Raw genomic sequence first — 20,793 nt, forward strand, 5'->3', positions numbered from 1 at the left:
ATAATAAGGATCAGTTAATTCACTTAATTACTATCATATACCTACTATAAGTAAGCCATTGGAGCAGTTACAGGGAAGTAGGATGCTCAGCCCTGCTCTCAAGAAGGCAAAAATCCCATAGATGAGTTATGCCCTTCCCAGTTTGCTCATTCCTATCATTTTGTGGTCCCTGACATTTATCAGGGAGTGCAGCCACCAAAAAGCAATGCCTTGACTGTCCCATTCTCCAAGGTTAAGACATGGAACAATTAATGGGAGGTTGAAAAGAATTATAAATGTTTTATTCCTTTTGCTACCTCTTTTTTCCTCTTCCTCTGTAGGTTGAAGAGGTCTGAGGACTTGTGTATACTTTTGGGAAATGTAACACTGGGAAAGTTTTTAAAAGGCTGTAGTAGGGGCCTGGGAAAGGAAATACAGAGTTGCTAGTATATCTCCTTTAGGATCAGGCTCTTTGGGAGAAGTAGAGGGTCTTTGAAGTTTCTGCATTTGCAGCTTATCTCACTAGGGCTGACGTCATGATAGTGGTGGTAGACGGGGAGAATGTATGTTTGGCGCCACTTAATATATACTTTTTTGGATCCCAAGTGGAGGGATAGGCAACTACATTCAAAGCTAGATTCGAAGCATTGAAGGAGTTTCATCTAAAACAAATTTACAACAAGCTATGGTAGTTGGAGTCATGACCGGACTGGAGTTTAGAACATTTCTTCCCCTCTTTGACTGAGTTTTACTTGAAAGGAGTATAGCTGAAACTGTAACCAAAGGAGGCATTATGCTTCCAGAAAAATCTCAAGGAAAAGTACTGCAAGCAACAGCAGTAGCTGCTGGATCAGGCTCTAAAGGAAAGGGTGGAGAGATTCAATCACTTAGTGTGAAAGTTGGAGATAAAGTTCTTCTCTCAGAAGACAGAGGTGCCCAAGCTGTTCTAGATGACAAGGATTATTTCTTATGTAGAGATGGTGACATTCTTGGAAAGTATGTAGACCGAAATTAATCATTCTTGAAATGGCATCACATGAGGCTGCCCATTCCACTAAAGTTGTGAAACTTTTCATCACGTAAATAATTTCCGTATCTGTTTCATAATGAACCAATGGTATCCAAACTAAATAATAGTAGTAATAAAACAAGTTTAAAACAATGCAAGTTGGGATGTGATTAGTGCAATGGTATTTCAGAGAAGGGAGGCCGCTATCAGCCAAGTGGGAGCAGAAGCTAACAGGATGTGTATTTTTGCAAAAAGCAAATGACAGTAAACGATGCAGGAGCAAAGAGTGTGGTATGGAAAACCACAGGACTGCAGATCAAGAAAGCCCCTCCAGGGGATCCTAGCCAAATTGCACTTCTGGGGGCCAATTATTTCCACCTTAATTCACTCTCCCTTCATCCTTCTTTGATTAGTATTAACTGCATTAGCCTTCTAATGGTCTTCTGTCCCAACTGCCTGGCATTCCTTAAACCGGTCACTTTGCAGCTAGAATTACTCCATTAAAACCTGAATCTGATTTCACAACTAACTCCCTTACTGGAAAGACTTTATGACTTTCCTTTTGGTGACAAATGCCTTCACATGATCTACAGCTCTAGATTCACCCCCCCCCCCCAGATGACCCTCCACCCCCACCCCAAACATAGACTCCTTATGCACTCGTCTCTGCCCTCACCTCTGACTTTTGACACTAAAACATGTGATTTTTGTTTGTTTGTTTTTTGGTTTTTTAAATCACCACATGTATGTGCCTGTTCACACTCCCTGGAATGCTTTTGCTTTTCCTCTTCCTCTATCTGGCAAACTTGTGTTATCCTGCAATACTCAGCTGGAGTTACACGTTCTCAGTGAATTCTTTCTTAACTCTCTGGACAAACTGGTCCTTCCTTAATGATAATGGACTAAATACTTCTATATTGCAGTGGTACTTTTCATTTGAAGACTTTTCTGGAATTTCCAGGCCAAGAAGGTTGGTAACTCTATTATTGGGAGGTTTACGCTTCAAAATGAATTTTCCTTTATCTTCCTGGAGGTAAAAAGGATAGTTAATGTGTGTTCTTGGGCTATTCTCTCCACATGAATGCTTACACAAGAGGAATTGTAAGAAGGCTCACATTTTACTGCCAGCAAAAATGTCACCCTCTTTTGTACTTGCAAGTTCTTAAAAGATCTCTTGCTGGAAGACTGCCCACTTGTTCAACCATGATAAATTAAAGCAAAAATTTTCAGAGGCTACCATTACTCCCATGAAAAATGTTCCAAGAGAATCTTTTCATCATTTGGAAACCAGAAAAATCTCCTTCCAATGTTCAACAGAGTTTCTGACAGAGCAATGAGCTTTAACAGGCAATCCCAGGGGGCATTCATTAAACTGAGAAAAAATAAGCAGTGGACCAGACCCACTTTTAGTGATAACTAATGGCACAATGTTCTGTTTCTGCGGGACTTTCTCTCTTCTTTACCTTTTTAAATCTCATTTTAAGTCACATAAATTATCTCTACTGTAGTCATTAGGTTTGGTTCTGGTATGGTGGATAAGGTCCAGGATTCATTTTTTTCATTGTTATTTTATAATGTTAATTTTTTTTGATAGTCACAGAGAGAGAGAGAGAGAGAGAGAGAGAGAGAGAGAGAGGCAGAGACACAGGCAGAGGGAGAAGCAGGCTCCATGCACCGGGAGCCCGACGCAGGATTCGATCCCGGGTCTCCAGGATCACGCCCTGGGCCAAAGGCAGGCGCCAAACCGCTGCGCCACCCAGGGATCCCCCTCATTGTTATTTTAAAATTTATAATCATTCCTTCTTATTCTATTCCAGTTCCCCTCCCACCCCAAACAGATCCTTTATTGGATAAGGTCTTTTTCAGGCCTGATAAACGCATATTGGGGCCGAGGAGCTAGTGGAAAAATGATGATCCTTGCTTTCTGAACTGGAAGCACAAGCATCACATGGTTAAAGGGAGTTCCCCAGATTTCTGAGGCAAATGAGAGAGGAGCTAGAAAAGACTCTGATGCAAGTGATGAGATCAAAGGTAATTCTTTGTCCCAAATCAGGCAGCTTTCTGCCTCATGCACACTTTGTAATGCATCAAGAAGTGCTGTGGTCCTCGGTAGCCATCACTTCTCAGGACCATCTCTTATTAGCACTAAGTCGTGAGAGATACCTTTCCTCTTTCATCACTCTCATTGTTTTCAAAAGCCTCCTGAGGGAATTCCATTCAATAAAATGGCAAGTTGGCCATCCCTCTGTAAGTACACCAGGAAGGATCTGTGACTATTTCATTTATCCTAGCAGCAGAGGGTTAAGTTACCAGGAAGGTGATATTAGGCAATGGTTCCCAGGTAGGATTCGTGTCCACCCCTTGGGAGGACACCCTACTCAACCCTAGACCTTCAGATTTCTGGAGGGATGGGGTCTCAAAGACCATTTTGAAAAAGTTTAAGATGATCAGTCAAGTTCCAGAACCATTTGTCTAGTGGTCCCTTGCAGGGGTTCTCAAAGTCAGGATCCCCTGGGGAGATTGCAAAAAGTGCAGATTTGATTTTCAACTGCAAAGGATTCTGACAGCTGGGATGGGTCTGGAAATAGGCATTTTTAATAAGCCCCCAGGGTCCTTCTGAAACAGGTGACCAGTGGACCTCCCTTGAGGAAACACTGCTCTGTTCAGGGTCTACCAAAAAGGGAGAAGAAGGGCATAGATTGTGATACACTTGAGAGGCTCAGAAGTTGCCCCTCCAGGGTCAGTTCCAAACACTGGGTCACTCTGCCTCTGGACCACACTGAAGCCAGAGAGAGAGAGAGAGTGAGGATGGAGAGGATGACTGTTGGGGCTGGGGCTGGGATTTCCTGAGTATCCTGCTTGGCAGTAGGCTAGGAGAATCCCAGTCTAAAAACACAGAACCAGACAGACACTCATCTCCTCCCTTCTGACCTTTTCAACAGCTCCTCACTGGCCTTCCTGCCTTTGAGGTCTTGCTGGCTTGCCTGGTTCCCTTCCCCCAATTTGATTCCAGCTCCAGCTTCCCCAGTGCTGTTAGAATGATTTTTATGGAAGGTAAATTGTTTCTTCATGGTTTAAAAGTCTTCTCCATAATCTCCCCATCCAAAGTCCAGACTCGGCTGCGAAGGTTCTAACACTGTCACGTAGCCCCTTTATACATTTCCAGCTTTGCCTGTTGCCCTGGTTCACATAGTAGGAAGAAACTCCTCTGCCCGTAACATCCTTACCATGACTGTGGGGGCGGGGGGGGGGGGGACTCTTCAACTTTTAACCTTAAGGTAAAACATGATTCATCCTGTCAAGGCTTCTCTGACCTTTCCAAGTAGAATTATTATCCCCTCCAAAACCTGTACATACCTGTACTGTGGCACCTATTACTCTATATTACATTTATTTATTGTAAAGTCTAGTCTTTTCAATAGACTGTAATCATGTTTTAATGTTATTATCATTGATAGCAATAAAAGTAAAAGTAATAGTAGTAGCTATTATACATTAACTAATTACTATTGCAAGGTCCTGTGCTTTATGTTTTATATGAATTATCTCACTTAATCCTTTTAACTCTTGAATAGGCCTTGCCGATAGGAAACAGCCAGCCAGTGTTAGAACACGGGTCTGTCTGCCTCGAGAGTAGGCATTTTGCCTTCAGCAGGCACGTAGTGAGTACTTGTCTATCACTGATGTGTAAATGAATGAATGAACAAATGTGCCAATTTTTTCAGAATGTTTGCTGATTACTAAGTTACAGTGGTTGCTAATTACAAAGTGATCTGCGAGGATTGCTTGGATAGTATTTCTATTTGAGGAGAGATCAAAAAGGAGGCTCTAGAAATGGCTTTTATTCTCTGAAAATTGCTTCTCCATCAGCAGGCCTCAGAAAGAAGCTAGAAGCTAGATATTAAGATAAAAATGAAAAAAAAAAAGGGAAAAAAAAGACCTTAAGAGTCCAGTTTGTGGAACAGTTTGTGGTTATTTGTGACCTGGCTGGCCCTGGTCAGTAGTGATACTCCTCTCTGTGGCTCAGGCCACTTCATCCTTTCCTGGAGTCTCTGCTTTGCTGTCTCCAGGAAGCACAAGCTCTTTTGGGTCCTCACTTGGAGACAGCCTCACCTCACCCTCTGATCTTACAGCCCAGGCTCCAGCCATCAGTATCTTGATTCTGGTAATCAGATCCCTTCCTATTTTTGGGACCCAGCACCTAATTCATAGACTAGTGCCAGTGATCAAATTGCTGTCTTACTCCAATGTCTGGACTTTGTTATTTCTGATCAGCCTCATGATCAAGTTGCAAGTAAAGTTCCAAGGTTCAGGACCCTGCTACCTGCCTCAGAGCCCTAGTTGACAGCACCTGCTTGCTTGGATCTCGGAATGTGCTTGTTTGCTGCAGTCACAAAATCACAGCTGGCATATCACCTTGGCTTAGAGCCGTCATCTGCTTAAGGTGATGCTAGTCCATAGTGATTGGCCATGATCCATCTAGTTTTTGCTGGGGCTAGACAGCTAGGGAAACTGAATAGGGATATGATAGGGAACCCAACTTCTGCATTCTCAAAGTCTTTGATGCTAACACTAGTATCTACAGTCCTTCTGGGAATGTGGTATTGGTTGCTGTGAAGGCCGGGGCAGAGGATCCAAGAGACTACGCCATCAAGAAAATCTAAGGAGATACTTAAATGTGTCCAATACAGATGGTGAATATTGTTACTTCTAACATGGAATAATCAGACTATAATTTAGGGAAAATCGAATAACATGGGGAAAATAAAATTTCCATATGGAAAAGAGCATTCATATAAAACCAAGTGAAAAAAAAAGAAAAGAAAAAAAAAATAAAACCAAGTGAACTCCATTTTCATGTCAGTTGAGTTGGACATGTTATCTATGTAGCTTTGGACAGACCATATTCAGAACCTATTTCCTCATCCATAAAATAAAGGGAATGCATTAGAGGCCAGTGATAGCATAATTCTAGGACTTTTCTAATTATTTTTTGATGTTATTATAAAATTGTAGTGATTGAAGGAATGTAGGAGGACAATTAAGAAGAGAACATTTTTTAAAGAACAGTAAATCTTAAGTTCCATGAGGGAAAAAAACATTTTTGGCAAAATTAACCTAAAATCATAAAAAAAGTAGCACCTATATATTATATGTCAAATTACCATGTGCCTTCTACGTACTTAGATTTTTTATTTGCATTTTCTTTTTTTTTTTAAAAGATTTTATTTATTTATTCATGGGAGACATACAGAGAGAGGCAGAGACACAGGCAGGGGGAGAAGCGGGCTTCATGCAAGGAGCCCGATGTGGGACTTGATCCCTGGGCCAAAGGCAGATGCTCAACTGCTGAGCCATCCAGGTGCCCCTATTTGCATCTTCAAATCATCATTAGGCAGGTAGGCAAAAATTAAAAGGAATAACATACTTTTAAATGGTTGGGTTGCACTCTGGACTACTATTTTGTGCTTTTGTTTCTGTTTTTTTTTTTTTTTGAATAGTTATTTTGAATAAAGACAATAAACGAACCAGAAGGAAAAAAAATAAACCATAGATGTCGGAACTGAGAATGTGTCATTGACTTGATTTAAAATAGCCTGTATTCTGTAGTCCTGAGGAACTCAGAAGTATGTCAAAGGACAAGGGGGAAAAAGCCATCTAGAAAAAAGTGAGGACAATGTCCCTGGGTGTGATTTTGGAGGAAGCAAGAATGACATTTGCAATGTTTAGCAAGATAACTAGGCGAAAGAGCAAGAGCTGGAAAGCTGCTTCTAAGGGTTAGGGCAATCAGGAATCAAAACCCCAGAGAGCCTCCAATGAAGGGAAATTCCACTCTGCCATCCTTGGGAATGCTTCAGCTCATAGTCTTGCCTACTAATTATTGAAAGGATGCTGATTTTTTTCCTTTGGCTAAACGAAGGAAGAGAAAGAAACATGTTTTGTAAAACTTGGGCACATTATAGTAAAGAAAAAGGAAAAAAAAAATGCATTTCACGTTAGATGTTTTCCCCAAACCAGAACTCCTTTCTTTGAGAGCTTAAAAAATAATTTGGAAAATTCTAAGGAACATAAATATATTTCAGGGAATATCTTGGAGCAACAACACATATATTAGAATATAAACTTCACTGATTGCTTGAAAAAGCACTGCCTTCGATATATAAAAGAAGTTCGTTAAAACCTCCCCAAATCTCTACCAAAATGATTTCTCCAGGGGAGAAAAAGGAGATAAAAGAACCCCTTAAAAAAAAATCAACCTGTGTCAAAGTAATTCATGACTCTTCACACACATACACAATGATTAATCCACTCAGCACCAATCAAGGGGTTTTGACTTTATTTGTATTAGATGAAACTGTCACTACTTAGAGTTTTTCATTTACCAGCATCTGACACCTGCAGCAATTTTTAATAGAGATGTTCAAAGGAGCTTTTTGGCATTTATATTCATTGAAATGCCTTTGAAGAATGACTTATGTCTTAAGTAGGCAAAATAATTATTCTTGATAGAATCCTTGCTCTGTGCAATATTAATAATGTTCAGGAGGCAGCTTCATGGTGTTTGCAACCCTGAGAGGGTCATGAAAAGGGCAACTGGTCCCAATGGTACACCCTCAGGGCTTGGAAATCATAATGTTAGGAAACACAATCCACAGTTTCCTCAATTTTAAATCAGATTTCATGCTAGCTTTTCTCTCTTTCCACATTAGAGGAACTCCTGTTTTATTTAAATACACCATTTGATATTATCATGTATTTATTACAAATTTGCACTTAATTTGATCAGGCTGCCCGGGTCCCTGGCTGCTAAACCCATTCATGCAACACAGTCTTTAATACGTATAAGTCACTTGCTAATATTTATACAGAGAATAAGCATTTTAAGAGAATTAGAATCACAGTAACTCTTTTTATCCCAGAAAAACACAACATTCAAACCTGCTTTCTACACTTACAAATAAAGAAAATCACTTCCACTGGGAACTGTAAGTGCTAATTCTCAGATACCTAAAACTCACAAAGGAGGAAAAGCAAGTTTTATAAAGCCTTGAGGGAGTAGTTACGACCAAACCACAGTCACTGTAATTTTCCTTATTTGCTTATTTGCTTCCTTATTTGAACAGCATATGAAAACATGCAATTGGAAGATGAATATTTCCTGTGCCTTTGGCACAGGTCATGACCCCGGGGTCTTGGGTTCGAGTCGCATCAGCTCTCCACAGGGAGCCTGCTTCTCCCTCTGCTTATGTATCTGCCTCTCTCTGTGTGTCTCTTGTGAATAAATAAATAAAATCTTAAAAAAAAAAAAAAGAAGATGAATACTATACCTGTTTCTGACTGGAATTTGAAGTTTCAGCCATCTCCCCTAAGCCTTCTCAAGTGAAGTTGCTTTAAGCTCTTCACTCATACATATTTGTTATTTTAGCAGAAGACTGTGAACACTAATGTTTGTACATAATTTTATTTTTTCTTTATTCCATCTACTAGTTTTTCCGAAGTCAGGCCCTAGATGATCTTGGTTAGAGAGCCAGATGTTCTCTGTCTGTCACCAAATATGTGTTGAGTGACTTCTGGCCACCATAAACCAGGCCCTGGTTAGCATTCTGGCTCTGGGTTCTAGTAGTCTGCTTTGTGTTCTATTTTCTATTTATTTTGTACCCACGTTGATGATTTCAAATGATAAGCCCCACTGAAAGCAAGCCTCATTTTAAGCCAGTATGACTGAAAGGAAATAGGTGATCTCATTCGCTACTGATGGGAGTTTAAACAGCGTAAGTTCCTTAGAGGACAATTCAACATGTATCAACATTTAGAATGTGTATACCCATTGGCCCTTCAACTCTACCTCTAGGCATTTATTCTACAGAAATACCAACACAAATAGTAAATATGTATAAGAATGTTTACTAAAATTTTTCTTAACAATGAAAAGTAGAGTTTTGGTTAAAATATGGCACACATACAAATGGAATACTTGGCAGCAATTTTTAAAAATGAGATGAATTTATGTTCATTGACATGAAGAGATGGTCATGATATATTTCTAAGAGAAGATGGAAGTTATGGAAGAGTATGTATACATATAATCTTATATAATAATTCCATATTTTTTAACTCATATTCCATATTTTTGCTTACACATACAAAAAAGACTGAAAGGATATTCCTACAATCACTAAAAAATAAAAAATCATTCCTGGAATCATTAAAATAGTGGGACAACTATTTTTTCCTCTGTATCTATACTATTTACATTTTCGTATCAAGCATACGTTCATTATTTAAGAATCTTAAAAATATTTCCATTTGTGGAGGAAAATTTTCCACAGTAAGAGGAAGAGCATTAACATGGTATCATCTCTTCAGAAAAAAATTCTTGTTCTGAATCATGAATATCAAGAAAACTTATTTTGAATTTCATGAATTTTCTACAGTCTCAAGACTAAACTCTCATCTTGGAATCATTGCTGGAGAAAGCTCCACCTTTTGAGAGTTGTAAAACCAAAGATACCTGGGAATAAGACTATTCTGCATTAGAGAAAATTTTCCAATTCTTCCGGCCCAGGCTCATATTCTCAAGTGTGTGGTTTATCATCCGGGGCTATATTACTACTGGTACCACACCACCACACCACTACCACCAACACCACCACCACCACCACTATTACTAGTTTCTACACGTTGAATGAGGCACATACTAAGCAACATATACAAGGAAGTGCTAGGCAACATGCAAAATACTTGACATCAAGATTGTGAATTTAAATGATACCATAAAATATAGCTTTCCAATTTTACAGATGAGTAAGCTGAGTGCCATAGAAATTAATTAGATTGCCAAAGGTCACAAGCCAGTGAATAGTGGAAACAGAGCTTCAATATGTCTTGACTCCAGAGCTCATGGACCTTTTTAAGATATAATACTGCTTATAAGGCAACCACAAAAATGTCATAGGCATGTTGGTAGTCACTGAATATTTTAATATAATGATAGAATTATAAGGAATGATAGTATCTTTATAGCATAAAATCATTATCAAGAATCCTGTTGCAGGGATAATAATATCTAGGTTTGGAGAATCTTGGCAAGACACTGAATGAATACAGGAATGCACATTTCACCCAGTGAGAGAGGATTTTCGTCAGGAGGGAAGTTAACACCCAGATGGCAAATATAGTTCACAGATGCCTGACATTTGTGCTTTCTTACTCGATCAGAGTTCACTGGGGAGAAGTCTCACAGCAAAAGTGCCTCCCAGAAAGAATACTCAGTGCCTCCTTGTAATCTAAATTATTCCTGGATGAGCTGCTCCTGTTCTGTCTCTTTACTAGCATTAAGTCACAGTTAGTGCCTATTGTGGCATCTGCTACTGGCTGGTGTTTTCATTCTACCACATGGTTTTCATTTTGTCTACAACCATGGGGTACCCAGTGCTCATCCTAAGCATCTGCTTTCTCTTCCCCTTCTTCCTTCTCCCCTACTCTCTTTCCTTTATTTCTTTTATCCTTCTTTTTCTAGTCTTCCTTCTCCTTTATCTCTTCCTTCCTCTCTCTCTTAAATGTTATTTAAGCGCCTTTTACGAAGCAGAAACTGTATCTACTCTCTGTCAGAGCCACTCTAGAGCCACTCCAGATGCATAATCCCTCCTGTCCAAAAGGTTCATAGTCCTCATGTGCCTGCCATTGTTCGTCTTCCTCATTTTTATGCCAGAGCATCCAGCACGGTGACTGACATTTGTTAGACATTTGATGACTATATGGATAAGCATCTTCTTTGTATTTAGTTCTATTTGTGTAATTAAAATCACATGATATATGTGCAATTTTAAAAAGCATATAAAATGTAAGTGGGCTGAGACTGGTAAAAGTGAGATTATGAACTGGAGTTTTGAAAAGACAGTGTGCTCATTCCTTGAAAAAGTTCTTGTAAGCAGAATTAGCAGTGTATATAATACTACAACTTGAGGAGGCCAGACTAGTTCTTCTGTTCTACTATATATTTCCCATGCCTGAAATTTTTCCTTTGACTCTGTCAAAAATAATCTCAAGGGGTTAATTGGGATCTATTTTTAAAGCTGCAAATATTTCTAGTAATATTACAATATTATCTGTCATTTGTACCTTAATGTGATCTAAATCAATCTGATTGGTTCCCTCCTAATTCAGCAATGAACTATACAGAACTTCCACATCATCCAGAATGCTAAGCCTAGGGAATCCAAGGATGAATGATATAATACTTACCCCCAAGGAACTATGGCCAGGAATTAAAAGGGGGAATAACTTAATGTTAAATGAACACAAAGAAGAGAACAAACTTGATCTGTGTGTGTGTGTGTGTGTGTGTGTGTGTGTGTGTTTCTGTCTGTCCTCCTGGATATTTTCTTAGTGATATCTTCTAATATCACAACTGGTTCATTTGTACATTCCATTCTGGTTTTCCGGGTTCACTTTTTCACTTGCCTACAGTCAGTTCTTCATAATGATGCTTGCTTTATGAAATAAAGACAAAGTAGGACACATTCTACATTCAGAAAGTGCTTTGCCAGCTCTTTAGTTGGTTCCTACTTGCCCCTACTACACTATGAACAAATAGTTCCTTTTATGAGTAAGAGGGCAAGTGAAGAACTTACACAATACTCTTGAAGTCACAGCACAAGTCTATAATTAGCCACCACCTTTTAAAATGATGCATAGCCTGCTGGCTTAGTCACTCTTTCCATCACTATTCGAAGTCAAAGTGTCAATGATCAGTCACTGTGAACATATATTCAATGAATGATACACAAACTTTATAGGGTCACCTTTGCCTCTTAAACCTAGGATAGGAAATACAAAATAATTCTCATATTAAAAGTTCCCAATAATCTGTGGGGGAGAGAACCAAGCAAAATATGCCTGAATTACCTGCCAAAATTTTATCTTTAAACTCTAAGAAATCCCTGTCAAACATTGGTAATAATATTACACGAATATAGAAACTTTGTTTAAATAAAAGGAGAACCTTGGCACGAACTCTTCCTTAACCTATCACACACATTCTGTGAAACACTCCCTCTCATCATGGCTTTGTCCCTACTCTTGATTATTCCAAGATTGGGTATGTTTCCTCTTCAACTTAAAAATTGTCAGAAAAAATACTCTCATTTCCTCCAAAAGAAATAAACACAGGCAAAGGTCAGAGGGATGCATTCCATGGAAGCTGTCCATAGTGCAACAAAGTGCAAAGCAGTGGCCTAAACCAGAGAGGGCTTGTCCCCAGCCAGCATTGGGTATCTGGGGCCACATCCCTAGTCTCCACATTTCTAAAGTGAGGAAAAGCTTTAGTCACCGAACACCCTTTCTCCATGTTAAGAGTATGGTCTAGTATGTGCATTTTAATGCTATTATTTGAATATTTGTGAAGAAAGGTATAGTTGTTCCTGTGGGAATTCCTTTTACAGCCAAAGGCACATTTTCTCCCTTGTTTATGGGGACTTGGCTCCTCCAGAAAGAGGGAGCTTCCTCTACCCTTCCTATGTCATTCCTCACTTTCTTTCATTGCTTTTCCATCATCTCTCTGCTGTTACCTTTGCTCAGATCCTCATCAACCATTTGTTGTGCCTTGTGAGGGAAATTACTGCTGCTTACTTTAGCCTTTATAATATATCCTTCCTAGTTCCACTCTATCTTCGTAAAACACAGATCTGAGTCTATGGTTTTAAAACTCATCCACAAGCAAGAAGTATGATTATGTGCCTAAACCCAAACCCCATTACTTTTGTTAATTAATGCATTAATCCAGCAAATATTTGGTGAATGAGTAATGTACAGGAACTTTAAGTCATGTTTGGGATAGAGTTCAGGATGGTGAAGGGAGATTATGAATGAGGAGAGATTGGGGATGGGTTGGAGATATCACTTATCTGTTACATATTATATGCTAATAAAATATGTTAAAAGTGTAAAAAAAAAACCTTGGGAGAGCAGTAGATCCCTCTTGTGTACAAAAGAAAAAGCTACATTAAGATGATTTTCAAAATAAACATCTAAAAATATTTTGTATTTTACTTTGGTCTCAATTTGGTAACTAGAATGGAAAGTTGGAGAGTTAAGGAGAAGCAGAAATCACATCATTTTTTAAAAAGATATTATTTATTTATTTATTTGGGAATTAGAGAGAAAGAGAGAGAGCACATATATGCATGGGGGAGGGGTGGAGGGGGAGGGAGACGGAAAGAATCTCAAGCAGAGTTGGCCCTGAGTGTGAAACCCAATGGGGGCCTGACCTCATGACCCAGACATCATGACTTGAGGCACAACTAAGAGTTGGAGGCTTAACCAACTGTCCCATCCAGGCACCCCAGAAATCACATCTTATTTATTACTCTATTCTCTCATTGAACCTAGCACAATGCCTTGGATATAGTAGGTTTGCCAAAATAAGATTTCATGAAAAAATTTTATCAATGTGAGCTTTAAACAATGAAACAAGATTTGAAAATGTGAATGAGGGATTCCTGGGTGGCTCAGGGGTTGAGCATCTGCCTTCAACTCAGGGCGGGATCCTAGGATTTGGGATGGAGTCCCACATCTGGCTCCTTGCAGGGAGCCTGCTTCTCCCTCTGTCTATGTCTCTGCCTCTCTTGCTCTCGCTCTCTGGGCCTTTCATGAATAAACAAATAAAATCTTTAAAAAAATGTGAATAGTACAATTTCTGCTAGTTTTCAAGAAAGATGACCACAAAATTTTTGGTTAAATCTGAATTTTCTTCATTAATACACAGGGAGGATATTCTTCAAAGAATGTGAACCCAAGGTCTTATACCGCCGAATTGTTTTTTAGTGTGATTCTCCTTATTGTATTCCATCTATCCATATACCAATTCATCAACACTGTGGTGAAAGAAAGATATATTTGATGAGGGCACAGTCTGTCTTACCTAGGCAGCAAGATTAAGTCTTAGGAACTGAGATGAAGGTAATTTATGGAAGAACTGGGCAGTTGCTTATACTCCCAAGTTCTGCAGAGTAGACACATAAAATATGAGGCATGAGTCTTTGGATTAAATTCTGGACAGCTTATGGTTCTTTGAGAAGATCAAGAAAATTGGCAAAACTTTAGCCAGACTCATAAAAAAAAAAGAGGATTCAAACAAAATTAGAAATTAAAGAAGAGAAATAACAACTGATACCACATAAATACAAAGAATTGTAAGAAAATATTATGAAAAATTATAATGCCAACAAATTGGACAACCTAGAAAAACTGAATAATTTCTTAGAAACTTACAACCTCCCAAATTTGAACCAGGAAGAAATAGGAAATTTGGACAGACTGATTACCAGCAAGGAAATTGAGCCAGTAATCAAAAACTTCTAACAAACAAAAGTCTAGGACAAGATGACTTTACAGATGAATTCTATCAAACATTTGAAGAAAGTTATTACCTTTTCTTCTCAAACTATTCTGAAAAAGAGAAGAGGAAGGAAAACTTCCAAATTCATTCTATGAGGCCTTGATCCCAAAACTAGATGAAGACACTACAAAAAAAGAGAACTACAGCTTAACCTCTAACAAAATATTAGCAAATTTCAACAATACATTAAAAAAATCATTCATCATGATCAAGTGGGATTTATTCCAGGAATACAAGGGTACTCCAATATTTGTAAATCAATTAATGTGCTACATCACATCAATAAGAGAAAGGATAAAAACCATATGATCATTTCAATTGATGCAGAAAAAGTATTTGACAAAGTACAACATTCACTCATGATTAAAAACTCTCAACAAAGCAGGTTTAGAGGAAATATACCTCAACATAATAAGGCCATCTATGAAAAACCCACAGTGAATATCATATTCAATGGGAGAAAAACTGAGAACTTTCCCTCTACAGGATAAGGAGGTCCACTCTCACCACTTTTGTTCAATATACTACCATAACATAGTACCTAGCCACAGCAATCAGACAACAAAAAGAAATAAAAGCCATCCACACTGCTAAGGGAGAAGTAAGACTTTCACTATTTGCAGACAACATGATACCATATATAGAAAACTCAAAAAACTACCAAAAACCTACTAGAACTGATAAATGAATTCAGAAAGGTCACAGGATACAAAATTTGTGTACAGAAATCCATCACATTTCTATACACTAATAGTGAAGTAACAATTGCGCCAAAAATAATAAAATACCTAGGAATAAACTTAACCAACGAGGTGAAAGAGCTGTACTCCATAAACTATAAAATGCTGATGAAAGAAATTGAAGATGACAAAAACAAATGGGAAGATATTCCATGCTCATGGATTGGAAGAACAAATATTGTTAAAATATCTTTACTCACGAAAGAAATCTACAGATTTAATGCAATCCCTATCAAAATGCCAATAACATTTTTCACAGAACTGGAACAAATAACTCTAAAATTTACATGGAACCACAAAAGACTCTGAATAGCTAAAACAATCTTGAAAAAGAAAAACTGGGGGCTCCTGAGTGGCTCAGTTGGTTAAGCATCCAGCTCTTGGTTTCAGCTCAGGTCATGATCTCAGGGTCTTGGGATCAAAGCCCTGTGTCAGGTTCTGCACTTTGTGCAGAGTCTGCTGGAGATGATTTCCCTGTCTCCCTCTCCCTGCTTCTCCCCGTGTTCTCTCTCTCATTCTCTCTCTCTCTCTCAATTAAATAAATAAAATCATAAAAAAAGGAAAAAGCTAGAGGTATCACAATTCCATATTTCAAGTTACACTACAAAGCTATAATAATCAAAACAGTATGGTACTGACACAAAAATAGACACATAGATCAATAGGACAGGATAGAAAGCACAGAAACAACCCATCATTACATGGCCAATTAATCTTTGACAAAAGAGTATAGAATATGCAAAGGGGAAAAAACAGTCTTCAACAAAGAGTGTTGGGAAAACTGGACCACTATATGCCAAAGAATGAAACTGGACCACTTTCTTAAGCCATATACAAAAATAAACTCAAAGTAGATGAAAGACTTAGATGTTAGAACTGAAACCATAAATATCCTAGAAGAGAATACAGGTAGTAACATCTTTGACATTGGCTGTAGGAACATTTTTACGGGTGTGTCTCCTGAGGCAAGGGAAATAAAAGCAAAAATAAACTATTAGGACTATATAAAAATAAAAAGCTTCTGCACAGCCAAGGAAACAACAAAACAAAAAGGCAACCTATGGAATGGGAGAAGATATTTGCAAATGACATATCTGATAAGGCATTAGCATCCAAAATGTATAAAGAACTTATGTAACTCCACACCCAAAAAACAAATAATCCAATTTAAAAATGGGCAGAAGACATGTACACACATTTCTCCAAAGAAAACATACTGATGGCCAATAGACACATGAAAAGGTGCTCAACATCATTCAACATCAGGGAAATGCAAATCTAAACTACAATGAGATATCACATCAGACCTGTCAGAATAGATAAAATCAAAAACACAAGAAACAACAAGAGTTGGTAAGAATGTGGAGATAAACTCTGGTGCGCTGCTGGTGGGCATGCAAACTAGTGCAGCCACTGTGGACACCAGTATGGAGGTTGCTCAAAAAAATTAAAAATAGAATTAGCCTATGATCCAGTAAATTGTAATACTGGGTATTTACTTAAAAAATTACAAACACTAATTCAAAAAAATACACGCACCCTTACGTTTATTGCAGCATTTTTTACAATAGCCAAATTATGGAAACAGTCAAGTGTCCATGGACAGGTTAATAGATAAAGAAGATGTAGTATATATAATGGAATATTATTCAGCCACAAAAAGAATGAAATCTTGTCATTTGCCACAGCATGGGTGGAGTTGGGGGGGTATGATGCCAAGTGAAATAAGTCAGTCAGAGAAAGACAAATACCACATGACTTCACTCAGATGTGGAATTTAAGAAATAAAAGAAATGAACAAGGGGAAGAGAGAGAGAGAGAGAGAGAGAGAGAGAGAGAGAGAGAAATCAAGAAACAGACTTTAACTACAGAGAACAAACTGATGCTTACCAGCAGGGGTGGAGGGCGGGGTGGAAGGATGAGTGAAATAAATGATGGGGATTAAAGAGTACACTCACCATGATGAGCATTGAGTAATGTATAGAATTATTGGATCACTATATTGTATACTTGAAACTAACAGAACACTGTATGTTGACTATACTGGAATTAAAACAAAAAAAACTTAAAAATAATTTTTGGAAAGCTTCTTGTTTGAAGGAAATCTCTGTCTTACATGATATATAACTTAGTGGACCTGTTCATAGAATATTAGCATTCCTCAGTATGGCCCATGAGTTTGGAACATAAACTGAGGTGCTTTTAAAGACAACATCCCCTCAAGTAACTCTGGCAAGCTTATTTTGTTACTCTGTACAACTGATAATGTGACTTTTTTCATGTAAACCCAACAACTTTCTTATATATTAATTCTTTCATTGCTATTTAAGTTACCAAGTCTCCATACTATAGGTTACTACTTTTGTTTATAAGAAATCATTAAAGGAGCCTGTTGTTTCTAGAAAATTTCAACTATGCATTTCTCCAGCAATGATCAGACACTAAATACATTAACATTGGAACCTGAGGCTACTGGCCCATAGAAATATTCCTGAGGTAATTTTACAGGAGTGTTGCCAGACTCTTAATTAAATTTTATTGTATACTCAGTTATTGGATATGCACCAGTAAATAATCACAATAAAAGTTCCTGCCTTAATGGAGCTTGGACTCTGCTCACCAGGAACATATATCTGTACTTTTGTCATGGTTTATAGGAACATATATCTTTTTTTTTTTAAGATTTTATTTATTTACTTAAGAGAGACACACACAGAGAGAGAGAGAGAGAGAGAGAGAGAGAGAGAGAGAGAGAGGCAGAGACACAGGCAGAGGGAGAAGCAGGCTCCATGCAGGGAGCCTGATGTGGGACTCGATCCCAGGTCTCCAGGATCAGGCCCTGGGCTGTAGGTGGCACTAAACCACTGAGCCCCCCGGGCTGCCCAGGAACCTATATCTATATGTGTGTGGATGGGTTAGTGTTGGTGGTCATGTTCAGGTGAAATTGTCATGAATGGGAATGGAATCTGCAAACTCCTGTTGTTCCCTGTGTCTGGAACATCTTTTGCCTCATTTTTCCATGACTGTTTTCTTCTCATCCTCTAGGTATCAGCTCCATTATCCACATCCATTGACTGACCTCCCAGAACTGCCCCATCTAGGGTTGCCTTGGAGCAGTCATTACTTCTGATTACCTTTTTCTGTTTTCTCTGAAATCACTACCTGATGTTGGTTTATTTATTTCCATGTGTAGTATTTTCTCCAGAACTAAAATGTAAGCTCTGTGAGAGCAAGCACGTGCCTGGTAAGGTTGCCCATATTGAATCCTCAGTGGCTGGCAAAGAGCCTGACACACATGTTGAATAAACAAATAAACCTTGGTGACATTGTGTTACTCTAAAATAGTGCTACTCAGTAGAAACATAATATGAGCCACACATGTTATCTAAAATTTTCTGGTAGCCAGGTTATGGAAGTGAAAACGAAGCATCACATTAATTTTTTTTTAGCATCACATTAATTTAATTAATTTTAGTAATATATTTTATTTAACTCAATGTATCTAAAATGTCATAATTTCAACATTTCATAATTTATATAATCAGTGTAAAAATTTTTAATGAGATCTTGTACTTTTTAAAATACTGTCCTCAAAGTTCAGAATGCATTTTATACTAGGAGTATATCTCAATTCAGATTCTAAACTTTCTTTTGAAATGCTTGATTGACATTTAGATTTCATAAGATTTAGACATTTCTATGATTTGAAGAATAGATGCACATACTCAGGTTCTTCCACGTATATTTAAAAGTTAACTAGTTACTGTATGAGGATTATTTCTTAAATTTTAATTAAAGTTGCAAAATTCTGGTAATGACTATTTTTTTCAGTGAACATCACCAGCCCACGGTAGAGCATACTAAGTCAAAAAGTAAAAAATCCAATGAGGGTAGTACCTTTCCTAAGTTACAAAATTTTAGCAAATTAATACAGTATTCTTTAATATATTAAAATCCTTTTTTTCCGTTGTTGGAGTCATGTATTATTTTAGTGATAATTTTCACTCCAAAAAATGTCATATAAGTACCAAAACAAAACACTGGTTTTTAATGGTAGTTTATAGCAGAGCAAGTTATTTTATACAAATTAATATGTCTTTTCAAACTATATAATTTCTCCTTTTAAAGAGCATTCCCTTGTGCAAGCTCCTACAGTTTATCACAGCAGGGTAATTCTATGTATTTAGGTGGCTCTGCTTTGTTCTGAGGTTGATCCCAAGCCAGGTAGAGTCTACAATGCATGAAAAGCTTTACCATTCTACCTTAAAGGAGATTTAATATGCCAATGTGATTTTCCAAGTACTTTTCAAAAATTGTTCCATTTTCACGAAATACTGGAATCCTCAAAATCAGATGGTCATTTCAAACAATACTACTTTCATTTGATCCCTTTTATTTAGAAACCTCGCACCTCTTTGTGTTGATCACAAGTCCCATAGCTTTCCTTCAGCTTATTAAAAACAAACAAAAAAAGCACCTCTACCCAAAATACAGTTTTATTTTTTATTTTTTTTTATTTTTTAAATATTTTATTTATTTATTTATTCATGAGAGACAGAGAGAGAGAGAGAGAGAGGCAGAGACACAGGAGGAGGGAGAAGCAGGCTCCATGCAGGGAGCCTGATGTGGGACTCAATCCGGGGTCTCCAGGATCATGCCCTAGGCTAAAGGCGGCGTTAAACCGCTGAGCCACCCGGGCTGCCCCAGTTTTATTTTTTAAATAACAAATAAATATACTGCCAGTTTGCAGAGACCTGGGGAGTGGATGTGGAGCGCTGATTTTCAGCCTCATTTCTCTACAAACCACCATCGGAGTCCTTATGCTCCCTCTCTCCTCCCCACCCCCCCTGAAGCAGCCAATCCTTCAACTTCAGCATTTAATTTATGTGTCACCCATTCCATTGCTTCTTGGCCTTCATTAGCATTTGAAGATATCGTGCTAGCCATCAGTCCTTCAAGGTAACTGCTGACACTGACTCCCCTCACACGGATGGATTATGGCTTCTTGAGTCAAAACAGTTTTTTTCTGGGTCCTGAGGATGTGGTTTGTATATGAGTCTCTCATCTACTGAAACCATATTTGTAAATGAAATATTAGTAGATTTAAGTTCCATGGTCTTCCCTGCAGCATCAACCACAGAATGTTCCTGCACGTATGCTTTAGTTGTTGCTGCGCCAATAAGAGATTTCACAATGGAAGGCAGTCCCCACTCTGTGCTAAGTCTATGGTTGTGCGACTTTCCAGAGGGATCTATATGTCTGTCCAACACATCAACTCCAACCACACTTGGGTTTATAGAGTTTGGGTATTTCTGCATTGCAGCTGCCCTAACAGTTTCCCATGGGTGATCAAAGACGTGCTCTGAATTCCAGATCTTCATGGTGCTGGCAGCCTGCGTGGTATCTGGCTGGCCCTAGGGGACAAGGAGGCGAAAAAGCCACAATTGCCCCCGCCCCACCCCCACAGTCACCCTGCCAGCCATGCATCTCGCACTGAATTTTAATTAAAATTAAGTAAAATTAAGAATTCAACTTCTGATTCATTCTAGCCACATTTCAAGTATTCAGGAACCACATGTGACTAAAGACTACACTATTTGGGCAGCCCATCTCTAAAAAAATGCTTAAATTGCAGTGTTCAAATATATATGAGATGTATTCAAGTA

At 38.2% G+C, this 20,793-nt stretch overlaps 2 pseudogenes; one reads left to right on the top strand and one right to left on the bottom strand.

The window, feature by feature from the left end:
- Positions 1-679: 679 nt before the first annotated feature.
- Positions 680-994, top strand: LOC129505216 (10 kDa heat shock protein, mitochondrial-like; annotated as a pseudogene).
- An 829-nt stretch (positions 995-1,823) lies between these two features.
- On the bottom strand, positions 1,824-20,508 carry LOC129505217 (PRELI domain containing protein 3B-like; annotated as a pseudogene).
- Between the last annotated feature and the right edge of the window lie 285 nt (positions 20,509-20,793).

The sequence above is a fragment of the Nyctereutes procyonoides genome, unplaced genomic scaffold (genome assembly GCF_905146905.1).
Source record: "Nyctereutes procyonoides isolate TBG_1078 unplaced genomic scaffold, NYPRO_anot_genome, whole genome shotgun sequence".
Classification (NCBI taxonomy): domain Eukaryota; kingdom Metazoa; phylum Chordata; class Mammalia; order Carnivora; family Canidae; genus Nyctereutes; species Nyctereutes procyonoides.